Below are 16,435 nucleotides of genomic sequence, written 5' to 3'. Positions count from 1 at the left end.
TGATGTTCCAGTGTTTTCCTGCCAGCAGGAAGCCCTAGGTGAGTCTGTCATCTGTCCCAGTCCCTGGAAACTCCTTGCTGTTACCCACACACACCCTGTGTCCATCTGTACCACACTTTGGCTCATGCTGCTCACTATGCCTAGAAGATTCTGAGCACTGGTTTATTAAAATTGTGGCTGGTTTTCAGGGGTGGGGTTAAAAACAATGCCTCTTTCATGAAGTCTTCTCTGAGTTTCACAGCCAGAAAAATTGTTTCTTCCTCCGAGTGACAAGTTACTTACACTATTAAGTTACTGACTGCCATTCACCCTACTTTGAAGGTATTTGGTTTTCCCTTTTGGCTCTTTCTAGCCTGGGAGTTCCAGGGTTAGAGCGTAGTTTATTTATGTTTATATACACTGAAAATTCTTAGTACTGGAATTTACTCATTTATTTACTTTTTATGTAATAAGTTTATTTATTTACTAAATTTTCCAGAATAGTTAACATATAGTGTAATATTAGTTTCAGGTGTACAATATAGTGATTCACCACTTCTATACAACACCCAATGCTCATCATGGCCGGTGCCCTCCTTCATCCCCATCCCCTATTTTCCCTGTCCCCCTACTCTCCTTCCCCTCTGGTGACCATCAGTGTGTTCTCTGTAGCTAAGTCTGTGTCTTGGTCTTAGCACTGTAATTTAATATCCTAGTCATCTAGTAGATGTTTATTGAATGAGGTTTGGATCTGAGTGATTAGCTTCATTGACAAGAGAATAAGACCTTGTCTTTGTGAATTAAAAAAAGAAAATATGACTCAGTGTTCATAAAGGTGTGGAGGATGACACATTTTCCTAGAATGTTGGTGATATGGAAATTAAGGCATCTTTTCTGGAGGGCAATTTTACACTAGTCATCAAAATTTGTTGCATACATCCACTGTGACTTAGCAACTTAAATTCTTTTTTTTTTTTTTAAAGATTTTATTTCTTTATATGAAAGAGAGAGAGAACAAGTGGGAAGGGGCAGAGCGAGAGGGACAAGCAGACTTCCTGCTGAACAGGCTCGATCCAGGACCCTGAGATCATGACCTGGGCCTAAGGCAGATGCTTAACTGAGCCACCCAGGCACCCCACAACCTAACTTCTTCTATAGGAAGTGTAAGTCTTATCAGAATGTGCCCACATAGGGGAATAGTTCTTCCTGTAGTGTTTATCATAACAAAACCCAACTAACTACAAACAAAAAGCTCAAAGCACCACATTACATTAGGGGACATGAATAAGACTTTAACTTCCTATGTAGTCATCTATGTAATTTGATTTTTTTTTTTTACAATAAATGCTTATTACTTTTTATAGAAAAAAGGAAATTCTTAGTTGTGTTTTTTTTTTTCCTTGCTCAAAGAATTCCTGCTATGTTTTGGGGATTATTCCTGCATAGGGATGCATCTGCCTCCCATTTTATTTTGGCACAGAGGCTGAGAATAATCTCAGAATCTGGTTTGCAGCATTTTCTTAAGTTCTGTGTTATCCATCTACATATTTTTCACCAGTTACTGTCAAGCTCAGGTTCCTGCCTCCTAAGTCCCCACAGGAGAAAGGCTGAATGTGCAGAACTGATAGACATTCTGAGATATATCCCTTGTGGCCCTGTGTTCTACTCTTTTCTAGAGTGTCTCTGCTTTCTGAAACTCACCTTCTATTTCAGGCTTTCATGCTCTTGACTTTCTGCTCGTTTCTTCTAGAATGCTTGCCTGGAAGCCATGCAACTTCCTTCTTCCCACGAAGCCTCTACTTGGATGTCCTCTCCTCCGTAATGGTCTCTCACTATTCAGGTGTCAGGAAACCTTCCATTCATGGAGCTCTTGTCCCTCACCTGGCTCTCAGGCCGTCACATGTTTAGAGATGCATCTTCTCCACCTGACAAATGCCCCATGGGGACAGAGACTTTGTGTTCCCAGCAGTAGAGGTTTGCGTGAATTTTATGGATGGAACCAGTTATCTGTGGAAATTATGTTTTACTTCAAAATTACCACAGACTGATGATCATGGGCCAATGTCTTATCAAGGAACATCTTTTGCTCTACTATGATTTTAAGCATAATGGTACCAAGGTGAAGACTCCTTTCTCTGCTCCAGTTGCAAAGCCAGTTCAGTCACTTTTCTTTGAAGCCCATGATTTCCTCACCCAGTGATTATGAGACATGGTATGAATCCTGTTCTAGCTCTTTTTTGTGAGGACCTTTTTTTTTTTTTTTTTTTTTACAGATTTCATTTATTCATTCATTAGAGACACACAGAGAGAGACAGAGACACAGGCAGAGGGAGAAGCAGGCTCCCTGCAGGGAGCCCAATGCGGGACTCGATCCCAGGACCCTGGGATCATGCCCTGAGCCAAAGGCAGATGCTCAACCACTGAGCCACCTAGGCACCTGGTCTCCTGGACTCATTGCCACTTGTTTCTCTGCCAGGCAGGGCCTTCACAAGGTCCCAGCCCTCAGCTGGCCCCATCATATACAGAACTGGATTAAAGCCTTTACATAGGCTAGAAAAATTGGTGGTCCCCTATCATAATGTCAACCCCATTGGGAAACAGTAAAACACCAACTTATATACAAGCCAAAATTAAAACTTCTTCTCGGGGGATCCCTGGGTAGTGCAGCGGTTGGGCGCCTGCCTTTGGCCCAGGGTGCGATCCTGGAGACCTGGGATCGAGTCCCACGTAGGGCTCCCGGTGCATGGAGCCTGCTTCTCCCTCTGCCTGTGTCTCTGCCTCTCTCTCTCTCTCTGTGTGACTATCATAAATAAAAGTTAAAAAAAAAAAAAACTTCTTCTCAATTCTCTGATAATAAAAGTTTATCAGAGCTTGACTTATTTTCCTTCTGTGCCTTTGCTTTGCTGTATCCAAATCCACATTTTGGTTTCCAAGTGTAGTAGTCTTTCAGCACTCATAGCCTATTCCCACAAAGGGTTTGGGGGGATTTGCTTTAATATTAATATCTAAATACTTATTGTCATGACTCTAGGGGGTGAGAGGGTCCATTTTTATTCAATAGTTGTTAGAAGTTTGTCACTTTGGTTTTGAAGGGGATTTTAATGATCATTATTTCTGCCCATAGGTTACAAAGATTTACTGAGGCTAAGAACTTTTTGTCAGCTATCTGCAGTGTGCTGCACAGCTGGGGTGAGGAGCTGGTTTTGTTTCTAACGCTCCGTGTTGTTTGCACACTTTATTTCTATGTTCTGGAGGGTAAGGTTGCTAGATATAGCAAATACAAATACATGCAACATTTGGGACCTACTTATACGGAAAATTATTTGTTGTTTATCCGAAATTCAAATTTAACTGAGCATGTTCTATCTGGCTCTCCTCTCTGGGGATTAGAGGAGAAAAAGGGACTATAATGTCTAATGAGTACTGAGTTCATTGCTTTTAGTTATTTTACTGAGTTTCAACAACCCTGAAGCTTAAAACATTTTTTTAGAAAATATTTTTATATACATATGATGTGTTTTTATATTTTTATGGATAAAGAAACCGAAGCTTGGAGAAGTCATGCTTTTAGTGCCAAGAATAGATCACAAAAATTAAACTCTGGAGCAGGAAACAGATGAGGGAAATGTTTGTGATTTTCTTTTTAATACTCTTGAATTCCTCTGGGTTCCTTTTGTTTGTACTATTCATTTCATTTCCTCACTTGGGGGGTGGGGAGAAAGCCCTTTCTTTTGTGTGTGCTTTTTTTGTCTTAAGGAAAACTCTGGGTTTTAAGCAGGAACTCTTGGTGGAAAAGAAAGCTCCTGTAATCGGATAGGACAGAGTTTGCAAAATGGTGGAGTGGGATGAGGGGCAATCAGGAGAGGTGACAGATGGGGGTTCTGCACACACCGTGAGGTTGTGTCTAATCAAGCTGTCCCTTCTTTTATTTTTCTCCTGGCCACTGGCTGGTCTTTTGTGATTTAAGTATTCTCAGTCCCCACCAGCCTGAGCAAAAAAGTTGTATTGGCCAGAATGGCAAAAAAAAAGCCATTCTCATGTCTTTCTTTCAAGGATATGGGGTAAGATATTTTGGGGAGTTAATATTGCCTCTTCTTGATTTTCTTCAGGGAAGAACAACTCTTTTTCCCCTGAATTTCTGAATTTCCCCTGAATTATTTCCTTCCCTCTAGGCACCATACTTGCTTTTTTGAATCACCCACTGCTTAGGAGATTTTCAAGAACTTTATTGCTTTCTTCTTGTGAAGTGCGTGCGTGTGTATGTGTGTGTGTGTGTGTGTGGTGTGGAGTTGTGATTCCTGCCACATGCAGATACTGAGACTAGACTTAACCTCTGATTTTCTCCAGGTCTCTCTTTCTCTCATCTGGAGAGAAAAGACTTTCCCCTAAGAAACAAATTTCTAACCAAGCTTATGGCCCTACCCTGTCAGTTTACTGCTCCTACTGTAATGCTGCACTTGGGGAGGCTTCCAGGGCAGAACGGAGTCTATCCACTATGGTTTGGTCTTTAGAGGCAGTTCCTTCTCTAAAGCTACTGTTTGGAGCTTGGGCTGAAAGTCTTAACTCTCTCTGTTCCGCCTGCCTGTAAATAGTACCTTCTGGTTTTGTTCCATTTAAACTCAAAATTAATCTCTTAAGTACTCATCTTTGCAGAAGGACATTGTCTCAGCCTTTTAAAATGTGTATTCTCAGGGTACCTGGGTGGCTCAGTCGGTTGAGTGCCTTCGGTTCAGATCATGATCCCAGGTACTGGGATTGAGCCCTGTGGGAGGGGTCCCTGCTTCTCCCTCTTCCTCTGCCCTTCCCCCTCCTATGCTTTCTCTTTTTCTTTCTATCTCAAATAAAATCAATCAATCAATCAATCAATCAATCGTGTGTTCTCGAAGTGCCTGGGTAGCTCCGTCTGTTAGTGTCTGTTTTCAGCTCAGGTCATGTTCTTGGGGTACTGGGATCAAGCCCCGTGTCAGGCTCTCTGCTTGGTGGGGAGTCTGGTTCTCCCTTTCCCTCTGCTGCTTCCCATCCCCCCACATTCATCTCTCACCTTCTCTCTCTCAAATAAGTACAATCTTAAATAAAATGTGTATCCTCCTAATTCTCATAGTAAGGATTTTAATCCCCAAGCTTTGAGGCTTAAGCTTCTTGAGGATCATCTTATCTTTGGCAGAAAGTTCAGTTTTCCACTTGCCTCTTCTCTTGCAGGGAAGGCTTATTCTGATTACTGAGGTCCTCTAGGCCCTGAAGCCTGAGAATGTATGAGTTTTTTGCTTAGAGGCTAGTGAAGTGTACTGCATGAGAATAGAAGGCTATGCAAATTATTTCAAGTGTGCATTCAAATACTTAATTTTTTTGTCTCCCACAAAGTGTTTTTCAGTTCTCTCATATGAATTGAATTTTTCAGCCAAATCATCCCATAGACAGGCAGTTACATTTTCTTCTTTGCTGATAAAGCCCATCCAACTACTGAAGGTATTGTGCATATTGCCTGAAGTTATAGATTTCTTTCATGTTATTTTTGGAGTAGGAGAACAGTCTGTTCGTCAACATTTACTGAGCACCCACTGGGTGTAATGAGCACTATACTTGATCTGGGGAGTTTGAAAAATGGCAAAGCTATTTGGGCTTTCTTAAATAATTTAGAGTGATATGAAGAATGAAATCTCAAATGTAAAATGAAAACAAGTTAAATTACTCCCAGGCCTGGAGATATCCACCATCAGATTGAAGAAACCAAGCATGCTGCAGACCATAATGAGAGACCTGCCCAGGCAGAGGCATGCCTCTGGTGCAGGTGGAGACAGACATTTGGAACCATTCAGATTCACAGAATCCTTAGATGTAACTTGAAAGATATTTGAAAGCACTTTATCAGAATTGAGCACTCAGGAGATGGGGAAGAGAACTTCACAGGCCCCTGTTAGTTAGATAGAGCGGAAGTTAAGGCCAGATTTTGGATTTCTTGCCAAAACATGAAATAGTTTTTCCTGGTTATTAGCTTGTCCAGTGCTTTTCTGTTCAAGTGTTCAAGCCCCAAACTTGATGCTTCCTTATGTCTCCTGACTTTGGACTCATGTGGATGGAGGATCCTAATCCTTGCCTTTTCTCTTCCCTGTTGGTGGTTGGAATTGGGCCAAGAGGTGAGCAAGAAATGTTCCGTCAAGTAAGTACTTTATTTGACTTTCAAAGAAACTTCTTTGAAATTGATTATCTCGCACCTACCTTTTCATATAGTAATTATGCTGTTAATGGGATTAATTTAATCAATGTCAAGTGTAGTTTTAAGTTATTTTTTTGAAGTGCTTAATATTTGCATTGTTTTGAATGATCCTGAAAGACTCTTTTAACCTGAATAGGGCCCACCTAACTACTTGAAGCACATTGGGAAGTGGGTAGTTTCTGAACTTCAGGCATATACATAAATTGTATGACATTATATTAAATATGGTTACAAAGAAACTAAAAATACCCAGGGGAAGGTGAACTTTGGTAGAGTGGTTGTATATCTATGATACTAAATGCAATATTTAATAAATATTTATTGAGTGCTTGCTTTCAAATGGCAAATAAGATAGAGCCCTAGCAAGGAGAAACCATGAGATAAGAGAATATTTCCAAAAGTTAACTTTTTATATCAGTTTTGCAAGATGTTGATCAGTCTTTCTCAGAGCAGGGGTTTCATGGTGAAATAAGCTTGAACTGCACTGGCATAAATAAGTATTTTTTTTCCTATTAGGACCTCTCAGCATCTTCAAAATATTCTAAAATTGTTTAATCCTTGGCTTGTGTGTGTGTGTGTGTGTGTGTGTGTGTGTGTGTGTGTTTGCCTGGGCCAGAATTCTGCAGAATGCACTAAAGCACATGTACAGAGGAGAAGTCAGCTGGTAAAGGGAGAAGAGGAGGGGTGGAGGAGGAAGCTGTGTCATTAACAGCAGAGCACTAGAGTAATGATTCTCATGGGTTGGAGTCAAATGGTCATCCAGTTCCACTGTCTATGAAGCAAGCCCTATTCTTTGATACTGTAAGAGCCAGTTTCTCTGTCATATGTATGCAGATATTTATATATAACAATTATTATATATAGTTATATATTATTTATATGTAATTATGTACAATGCCTCCTTGCTTCATGCCCCCAACCACATATACTCTTATCAGGGCTAGCCAGAGCAGGTGTTCTTTCCTTTTAATTCACTGTGCTTAATATTTTTTAAAAAGATTTTATTTATTTATTCATGATATATATATATATATATATATATATATATATATATAGAGAGAGAGAGAGAGAGAGAGAGAGAGAGGCAGAGACACAGACAGAGGAGAAGTAGGCTCCATGCAGGGAGCCTGACATGGGACTCAATCCTGGGCTGCAAGCGGTGCTAAACTGCTGCGCCACCGGGGCTGCCCCTGTGCTTAATATTTAATAATAAAATTTCATCATTTAAATAAATTTAGTAACTGGAGCATTTCGGTGGCTCAGTGGTTGAGCATGCCTTTGGCTCAGTTCGTGATCCCGGGGTTCTGGGATCGAGTTCCACGTCCTGCTTCCCCCTCTACCTATGTCTCTGTCTCTGTCTCGCTCTTTGTCTCTCATGAAAAATAAAGTCTTAAAAAAATAATAAATTTAGTAACTAAACTTCTATCATCTTTTATGATTTTCAAATTTATTCACATACATTCTTTTATTTTTCCCAACAATTCCTATAGTAAGATAGATATTGTTTTTATTATTATTTTACTAACTAAGAGAGTATATTTCTTAAGGGTAATGATGGACATTCAGGTAGAACAAGTGTTCCTTTTGAGGATATTGCAGCCAGTTAGAAATTCTGATTCCTAGACACTAAATGCTCAAGTTTAATCAACTTTAACCACTTCCATAATTTTTTTACAAACTCCCCTAAAGGGGTGGATAACAGCCTTCAAGTTAGAGCCTGGAATCCTGCAGATAGAATATGATTGATCTGGAATTCCAATTGAAGTGTTCTGACTGCAAAGTTCATTGTCTCTCTACTATAAAGAAATGTATTTTTTCTTATCGGAGTCTGGTAACCAGATAACAGGTGGACCTGACTGTACCTGAAAATGACTGTTGATTGAATGAATGGATGGTTGAGTAAACATAGATAGGCAGCCATAGAGGCCAGGTACCAATTTGAAGTTACAAAATTGAAAGATAGAGGATTTGTTCAAGTCCCTTTTGTAAAAGGTCATTTTCAATTGATTTTTGATGGAGGATTTTTTTTTTTTTTTTTGGTGGAGATGCTAGGGAGAATGAAGGAAATCTTTATAAGATGGTCACATGTATTGCAGAGATTGTAACTTGGAATTAAAAACTATAGATCCTATTTGTTACTATTTATATCTTCCTTTATGAAGAACTCTATGGTAAAGTATAGAAATCAAGCCTGTAATATTCTCTCTCTCTCTCATTCTTTATTCAAATAATCTCCATTTTGTGTCCTTTCTGTACTGGTTGTTGAAAGAATGAAAATACATAAAAGAGAGTGAGATGTGGTTGAGAACTATTAAGTGTTCTTTGGAAAAAGATCCTGGGTCTCATTACATACGATTTAGAAATGGGGGGGAGTATCATTTTAAACTTTGGCATTTCCTAGTCATTTATTTCCATGAGTTGTTGAAAAACCCAAACCGTACAATTGGAATTCATATGAAATTATAGCTCATTGTCTTTTCTTCTGCAAAAGCAGTGCTTAAAAAAAAAAAAAAGCAGTGTTTAAAGTTCTATATGTATCATGAATGTCGCTGCCAACCTTCCATCATCCCACCTGACCTAAAGAAAGTTGCTGTCCTGAATTTATTTGGTGTACAGTATTAATATTCTAGAAAGCTTTTCTGGCCAAGAATATAGATCATTTGTAATATAAGGGCAAGTTGATACGTGGCATCATGGAACTAGAGCAGATTTCACAAACAACTGCTAACAGGCCAAGGAATTTCATGGAGAAACCCTAGCAGAGAGAGCTAAAAGAAAACAGATGGGTAAGTTTGAAGTGGTATCCAAATGTTGGCATTTTACTTTCAGGACAGTTGTTGTGATACAGACTTGTCAGATACAAAATAATATTTTATCTCGCTATTCAAATTACATTTTAAATTCTGGTTCATCATAAAATGGTTCTTTTGGCATTAATCTCAGTCACAGATTTGGAGGCCCATTGATTCCACAGTCTTCAGAGACAATTGTGTTTGTAGTACATTTTGTATTTGTATTCTAGTTTTGACAGGAAGTCTATTAAATGCTTTATCCTAGAGATCTCTCTTTTGATGACACGGCATTAGTATCCACCCAGCTGCCTAAACCTGAACACAAAGATCATAGAAGTCCCTCACTGTCCTTTATCCAGTCATCACAAAGACAGATCAATGACCCCAGGACCCCTCCAATCCTCACATCTGCCCTACTTGGGCACAGCCTCTGGTAAGGTGTCTTCATTTGCATATACACATGGCAGCCTCTTTAGTGATCTTTGAATCACCAAGAAGGTATTCCTTTCAATATGCAAATCTGATTCATACAATTTTCCTATTGCACGTTATTCAGTTGCTATCATAGGATGGAACATAAACTGTCCTGAAATTGCAAGGGACATCATGAGCAGGCCCTTCTCACCTGAGCACTTCTTGCTCTGCTCCATCTATCACCACCAGCTGAACAAAGAAGCTCCTGTTTTTGCCTTCCTCCAAGAGGTCCTCTTACCCCCTTCTCCATCTTCGGGAACATATGCTGATCATCAGGTCATATTTTCAGTACCCTCTTGGATATTTGACACGACACTCCCCAGCCTACTTTGAGGCTACACTACCTGAGACCTTACTGTGTACCTTGGAACTTACTCATGATATTTTATCATTGTTTATTTTTATACTGGTCTGCACAGCAGGTGTTGAATTGGTTGAAGCAAGAACCTCTGTCTCTTCTGCCTTGTGTCCCCCTTACCTGCATTGTGAGGGTTACATAGTATATATGCTCAATAAATATTGAGTAAATGGATGGATCAACTAGCCTCATTGTAGAATCAGTTTCATAATGTGCGTTTATACTGAAACATCCCGTTGTATGCCTTTTTTTCCCCATTAATAAACCTTGATTTCACTCAAACTGAGCAATGATAAATCTTCCACACTGAAGTAGCTTCCTTGCCCAATTAATCCAAAGGGAAAAAAACTGAAATGATTAGTAAAGAAAAATGTATGGACTAACACACCCTTTTAATGTTTTTAAATATTTTTAAGGTTTAAAAAGTGTTTAAAGTTTGTAATTCCTAGTAGGAAAACATTATCTGAATGAATACCCTAATGGCAAACAACTGTAGAATGTTTTAGTTGCAGGTGGGGCAGAGGGGTAGGGATTCTCTTCACAGCATCCCAGCTTTCTTCTTGAGAAGGTCAGAGGTACACTGGTTTGTATTATTGTGACATCCATTAGGTGATCGAAGTTGCTTTTCCTTCAGCAAGGGCTTTATTTGTCAGAAGGGCATTATGCTTGACCTCCAAATTTGGCTGACAATTTACTATGAGATTCATAACCTTTGGGTTGCTCTGATATTTTGACATATTTGCTGGGTTCTGGCCACATCCTGGAAGGCCACCATAACTTCTGGATCTTGCATGGCTGCAAGAACCTCTGGGTCACTAGGAATTTCATTGAGCCCAGGCATTCCTGCCATTTCAGGCATCCCTCTGCCATTCCAGGCATTCCTCCAGGAAAATTACTAGGCATTCCTCCTAGAAAGCCACCTAGAAAAGAGCCATACTGAGCTCCTGATTGTCCTTTGGCTTCTCCCTCCCTCTGGGCTCTCTCATGTTCTTCCCTAGCCTTCTTAACCCTTTCTATTCTTTCTTTGATCTCTCACTCTTCATGTTTTTGTTCATACTTTCTCCAATGTTGAGCAATTTTTCTGGGCCCTGGGTTGAACTTCGTTCAGCATTGCACTGGCATCTTCATCATAATCCAGTTTACAAGCAAGGGCAAGATCATGTGCTGCTTCTTCCCAATGACCCAGAAGTCTGTGTGCTTTCCCTCACCACTTGTAAGGCTGAGCTGAATCAGGAATTATTTCAATAGCTCTGTCACAGTCTCAAATGGCAGCACTTGGCTTCTGTAGTTTGATGAAGACACTGGCTCTCTTGGCATACAGAATGGCCAAGCGAGGATTGAGTTTGATGGCATCTGTGAACAAGTCAATGGCTTTCTGTAGGTCACCACCATTTAGGGCATCAGTAGCAGCCACTTTTTTTTTTATCATTTGCCTGATCCATCATTTCCTCGGTTATCTCTACGTTTTCATCTCCCATTTCTTGAGGGGCATCAGTATCTGGTTCAATTACACCTTCCTTGTCCATTTCTAGATCACTTTCATCATTTGATGGTTCGTCTGTCTTTATGTTTTCCTCCTCCTTCTTACTATCTGTTTTTTCTTCCTTGATATTGTCTTCTGATTTAGTTTTATGAGTAGCAGGTGGTATTTTACCCCCATGGTATTTTACCATGCTCTCCACCCTCTCCCGCAGGAAGCACATTTCCTCGGTGTGCAGAACACTCGGATCCTGCTTACACATTTTCACGAAGGCCCGAAGCTCACTCACTTTGCAGGGGTCCAAGGTCCAGGGGCGCTGGCAGGTGGCAGGCTTAAATAGATATAACTTGGTGTGCCACGTATGCCTCCGTAAACCTGGAAGAAAATAAGTGTTCATCAGTTAGAAACAGTTATGTCAGCAGCACTATCCAGCTGAAGGAGAAATGGTTAACAAGTGTCTCTCCTTTGTGTTCTAGACTTTGAAAGAAGGAACATTGCTTCTTTTTGTTTGTTTGTTTTGAATAAGTGGAGAAAATTAAAAAGCTGGCAGTTAGGGTATGGAACCAAGAAACTTCTGGCTAATACAGAGTCTAGAATAGCAACAACAAAGAAAATTCTTTACATTTCTGGTGGTTTCACTTGGAAGATAGTTTGCAGGTGGATAATAGAGAGTGGCATTCTGAGAGTCAAGGGGAGCGAGAATAAGAAGCATCTGAAGGAGGAGCACCTGGATGGCTCAGTCGGTGAAGCATTTGCCTTCTAGTTCAACTCATGATCTCAGGGTCTTGGGATCGAGTCCTGAGTCGGGCTCTTTGCTCAGTGAGAAGTCTGCTTCTCCCTCTCCCTCTGTGCTCTCTTTCTTACTGTCTCTCAAGCGAATAAAAATTTATTTATTTATTTATTTTTTAAAAAGATGCATCTGAAGGAGCATCTGATTGTGAGCTTGTCTTTTGGCCAGCAGGAAACTCAGGTCAACTCATGCACAGGATGGAGTCAGGGCCCTTTGTAGAATCTGTCATTGGGCTTCTTGTGTCCCGGGAACCAGATGTGATTCCTTCCCCTTTCCTTCTCTTGAGTTTCCCCCTTCTAGTGGCACTAGGTATACCCTGTGGTCTCTCCTGATAGATTTCTCTGAGGGCTATGTCTTTGATATATTTTTGCAAACTCCACCATAACAATATACCACTTAATCTATAACTCACAAATATGTTTTTCATTAACTATGCAGATCAGACCAGGGTTTGACTTATGGTTAATAAGCAGTTGGATATTCATTATTGGTAATACCGATGCCATGTCATGTATCTGTTCATTTCTCAAAAATTGTATTCTAAGTCTCATTTTGGCAGTTTCAGTGGAAAAACAGGGTTTCCTAAACATTTTTTCCAGCTTTTCTTCTTGAGGAGAAACCAACTGAATTCCTTCTATGTCACTGATTTTTCTAGTTCTTAGACTAAGGACTGTATAATTCTGCTCCTCAGGATTTGCAGGTTAATGAAGGATTGAGATATAGGTAGTGAGTATATGGATATTTTTGAGAAAAAAATTTAGATAAGTCTCACTAGATACTAATATGGAAGAATTTTGTCACATGCATAATAGATCTCTCAAGCTCAGCAAGTAGAAAGTAGTAGAATTTGCAAGGTTAAAATGCCCAGTATGTGGGATTCCATGATTTAATAAGCATGGTCAGAGCAAAGAAAAAATGTAAAATAAGAGTAGTCCAGGCTCTCTTGAGGTTTTATGTTATAATTCATTTAAGTAATGGTTCTTTTTTTTTAAAGTAATTTCAACGTGGGGCTCAAACTCACAACCCCAAGATCCAGAGTTACGTGCTCTTGTGGCTGAGCCAGCCATGCACCCTGGTTCTTAATAATCATAGATTTTTTTTCTGAAAAAGACCTATTATTTCATTTATTGTGAGTAAAAGGAAAACATGAAAATAAAATTGTTACTAAAAGTACAGCTCATAGTCTTTTAAATCCATGAACTGTTACATCACTGAGTATATGGTGGCAGAGAATATAAAAGTGGGGTGCAGTAAATCATAAGCTGACACCTGAAGGAAGGAGAAATGAGGAAACATAAAAACAAACCCAACTTTCATACTCTCTCTAATGGGCCTTCATAAAATTTTATGGTCCAATATATCTGTTTCCTGAATCTTATGATAAATGTATTGTTTTAGTGATTTGTTTGCTCTTTAAGTTATAAAATGTTTGGTAAAAAAAACCCTATTAGGCTATAGATAAAACCATCTGTAAATAGTAAACAATTATATATCTATTTAAAAATATTTATATTTCTTACTTATTTCTATTTAAAAATACCTATTTCTTACTGCTGTTTCTTATATCATATGTACTGGCTAAAACCTCAGGTGCAATGTTGAGTAGATGTGATGACAATAAGCATCTTTTCCTATACTTTTTGTTTTAAGAGAAATGGCATTTCTAAGGCTTTCATAGCACATTTAGATTTTAATTGATCATCTCTGTCTGGTTTAGAGAAATTCCCTTCAATTCCTATTTCCCTAGGAGATTTACTCATCAATAGTTGAATTTTATCAGATTTTTTCTTCATGTATTAGGATAATCATATAGCTTTTGCTCCTCTAATCTGTTGTATAAATTAAATTAAGAGTATAAATAATAGTGAAAAGGAATATAAGGGAAGGGAGAAGAAATGTGTGGGAAATATCAGAAAGGGAGACAGAACGTAAAGACTGCTAACTCTGGGAAACGAACTAGGGGTGGTGGAAGGGGAGAAGGGCGGGGGGTGGGAGTGAATGGGTGACGGGCACTGGGGGTTATTCTGTATGTTAGTAAATTGAACACCAATAAAAAATAAATTAAAAAAAAACAAATAGACAAAAAAAACCCCAAATAGACAAAAAAAAAGAGTAATTAAGACATCCTTGATATTTTAAAAATTAAAAAAAATTAAAAAGGAGATCCTACCTTTTGTAATTATTTTTATTTTTTTCTGTACACTCCGGGACTTGGTTTGGAAATATTTGTTTCAGATTTTTGTATCAATAGTTATATAGGGAATGGACCTATCCACTTTATTTCTAGGATCGAAAGGAAAAGAAAGAAATCGTTAGCTCTACCCATAAGCTCTATGAGGGTGGGGCCTGTGGGTCTGTCTGTGAAAGAGCAGGAGACTTCCTCCCCACCAGTACCAGCCAGCTGCTCCTTGTGGCATCCTGGCCAGTGTGCAGAGGGGATGGGGGAGGCCTGCAGATGCCCGGATGGTGGAATCACTGGCATACTGCGTGAACATCCTGAGAACCAGCACCACCAGGAGGGGCATCACTGGGGAAGCCTGTGTTTGTTCACAAGGCAGGGGGCAGCCCTTCAGACAACTGGCACGCACGGACAGAGCTGCTACCATTACAGGCATTTCCCCAAGGTGGGGAGAAAGTGTCCCATAGAAGAGAAGACCCATTACAACAAAGTTGCCATCTCTCTGAGGGCTGAAGGGAGGATGCTGTCAGGCTGCTTTTCCAGGATCAAAGCTATGGTCCCTCTGATAATGGCTTGCTCAGTTTAAAAGCTGTCACTTGAGAGACAGTTACAATAGAGTGCACTCAACCTCACCCAGCCTTTGTACTCGCTCAGATCAAAACATCTCCTTTCTCTGCTCTGCTAATCAGATGTGCACACAGGAAGTGCAAGGGAAGGGATTCATCGGGCCAGTCCATCGCTCATCGCCCACTGGCGATACTGATGGAGGGCTTGCTCTTCTCACTAACTGAAGGTGAGAGTACCCCATTTATTCTATTGAATTAAAAATTACATTTTACCCTCACAAGGCAAGAAGTCAGCTTGAGTTTCAAAGGATGATTCCTGGCTGGAATTTAAATAAAAAAACAAAAGCATAAAATAATGCTGCAATAGACTCTTTCTCTATCTAGTTCTGTCTCTGGTTATTGCCTGGATTCTTAGCCTAATTCAAGGGAGCTGAATCAAGTCTATGAATTATTTAATTTCTTGCTTCCCTGCCAAAAAAAAAAAAACCCAAACAAAACAAAACAAAACAAGCTTGTAACACAAGTTATCCAACAGAGTCCAAAGACTTACATATAATCATTACTTTATTAACCAGAGATTCCTGACAAGGCACCTATGAACTTCAAAGCAGGGGGTGAGAATGAGCCTCTGTGTGTCAAGTTTTTGGTCTGTGAACATTTGTGAAATTTTTTTTTAAAAGATTTTATTTATTTACTCATGAGAGACATAGAGAACGAGAGAGAGGCAGAGACACAGGCAAAGGGAGAAGCAGGCTCCATGCAGGGAGCCCCATGTGGGACTCGATCTGGGAACTCCAGGATCAGGCCCTGGGCCGAAAGCAGGCGCTAAACCGCTGAGCCCCCCAGACATTCCCATTTGTGAAATTTTTAAAGGAGGAGCTTTTTAAAAGAAGAAATAAGCATTCATTATATGCATAAGATAGCCCAAATACTAATGGTAAGATTATGACCTGGCTCTGTGTGTGTGTGTGTGTGTGTGTGTGTGTGTGTGTGTGTGTTTTAAGTATTAGTGTACCCTCTTAGAGAAACAGCAAAATATCCTAGGCAGCTAGCTACCTGTTTGGTTTCCTGCTTTCTGAGGTTACTTTTTAAACCAGATATAAGGATTCAAGGGAAACTAAAATTAGCTGATAATTGTTTTTTAAAGTTTCATTTTTACCCTTTATAATGTTGAATAGGATATATCCTCTTTGGTAAAATGCATTATTGAAAATACCACAAGAAGACACGTTACATTTGGTTTTTACCTCCAGGGGTGCTCTCCTATGGAAGTAGATATTTCTGACCAGTACTCAACTACTGAGTTAAGTGGGCATGTACCCCGTGGGTTGTCAGCTTTCCTTAAGTGGAAACTATTTTCCTAAGGAAAATGAGGAACTCTTCAGGGAATTTAAGTTTAACATAATTCTTAAGCTTGCAGCTGTGTTAATTTGGTATTAAATATTGATAGCAATTATACTGGCTCTCGTTTTACTTAATGGAAACTTTAAAAATTGAGAAATATAAAAAGAATATGGTCAAAATGGGGAATTGACACATGGCTTCATTTCATTTTCAGAATGTAGTTAAACACTAAACAAAGTTATTTTCTACCTGTGAATTT

At 39.5% G+C, this 16,435-nt stretch overlaps 1 pseudogene; it reads right to left on the bottom strand.

Moving 5' to 3' along the window:
- Window positions 1-10,075: 10,075 nt before the first annotated feature.
- On the bottom strand, window positions 10,076-14,569 carry LOC140631182 (hsc70-interacting protein pseudogene; annotated as a pseudogene).
- Window positions 14,570-16,435: the final 1,866 nt, after the last annotated feature.

Source organism: Canis lupus, chromosome 1 (genome assembly GCF_048164855.1).
Source record: "Canis lupus baileyi chromosome 1, mCanLup2.hap1, whole genome shotgun sequence".
Lineage (NCBI taxonomy): Eukaryota > Metazoa > Chordata > Mammalia > Carnivora > Canidae > Canis > Canis lupus.
This window is presented reverse-complemented; position numbering and strand designations above follow the sequence as displayed.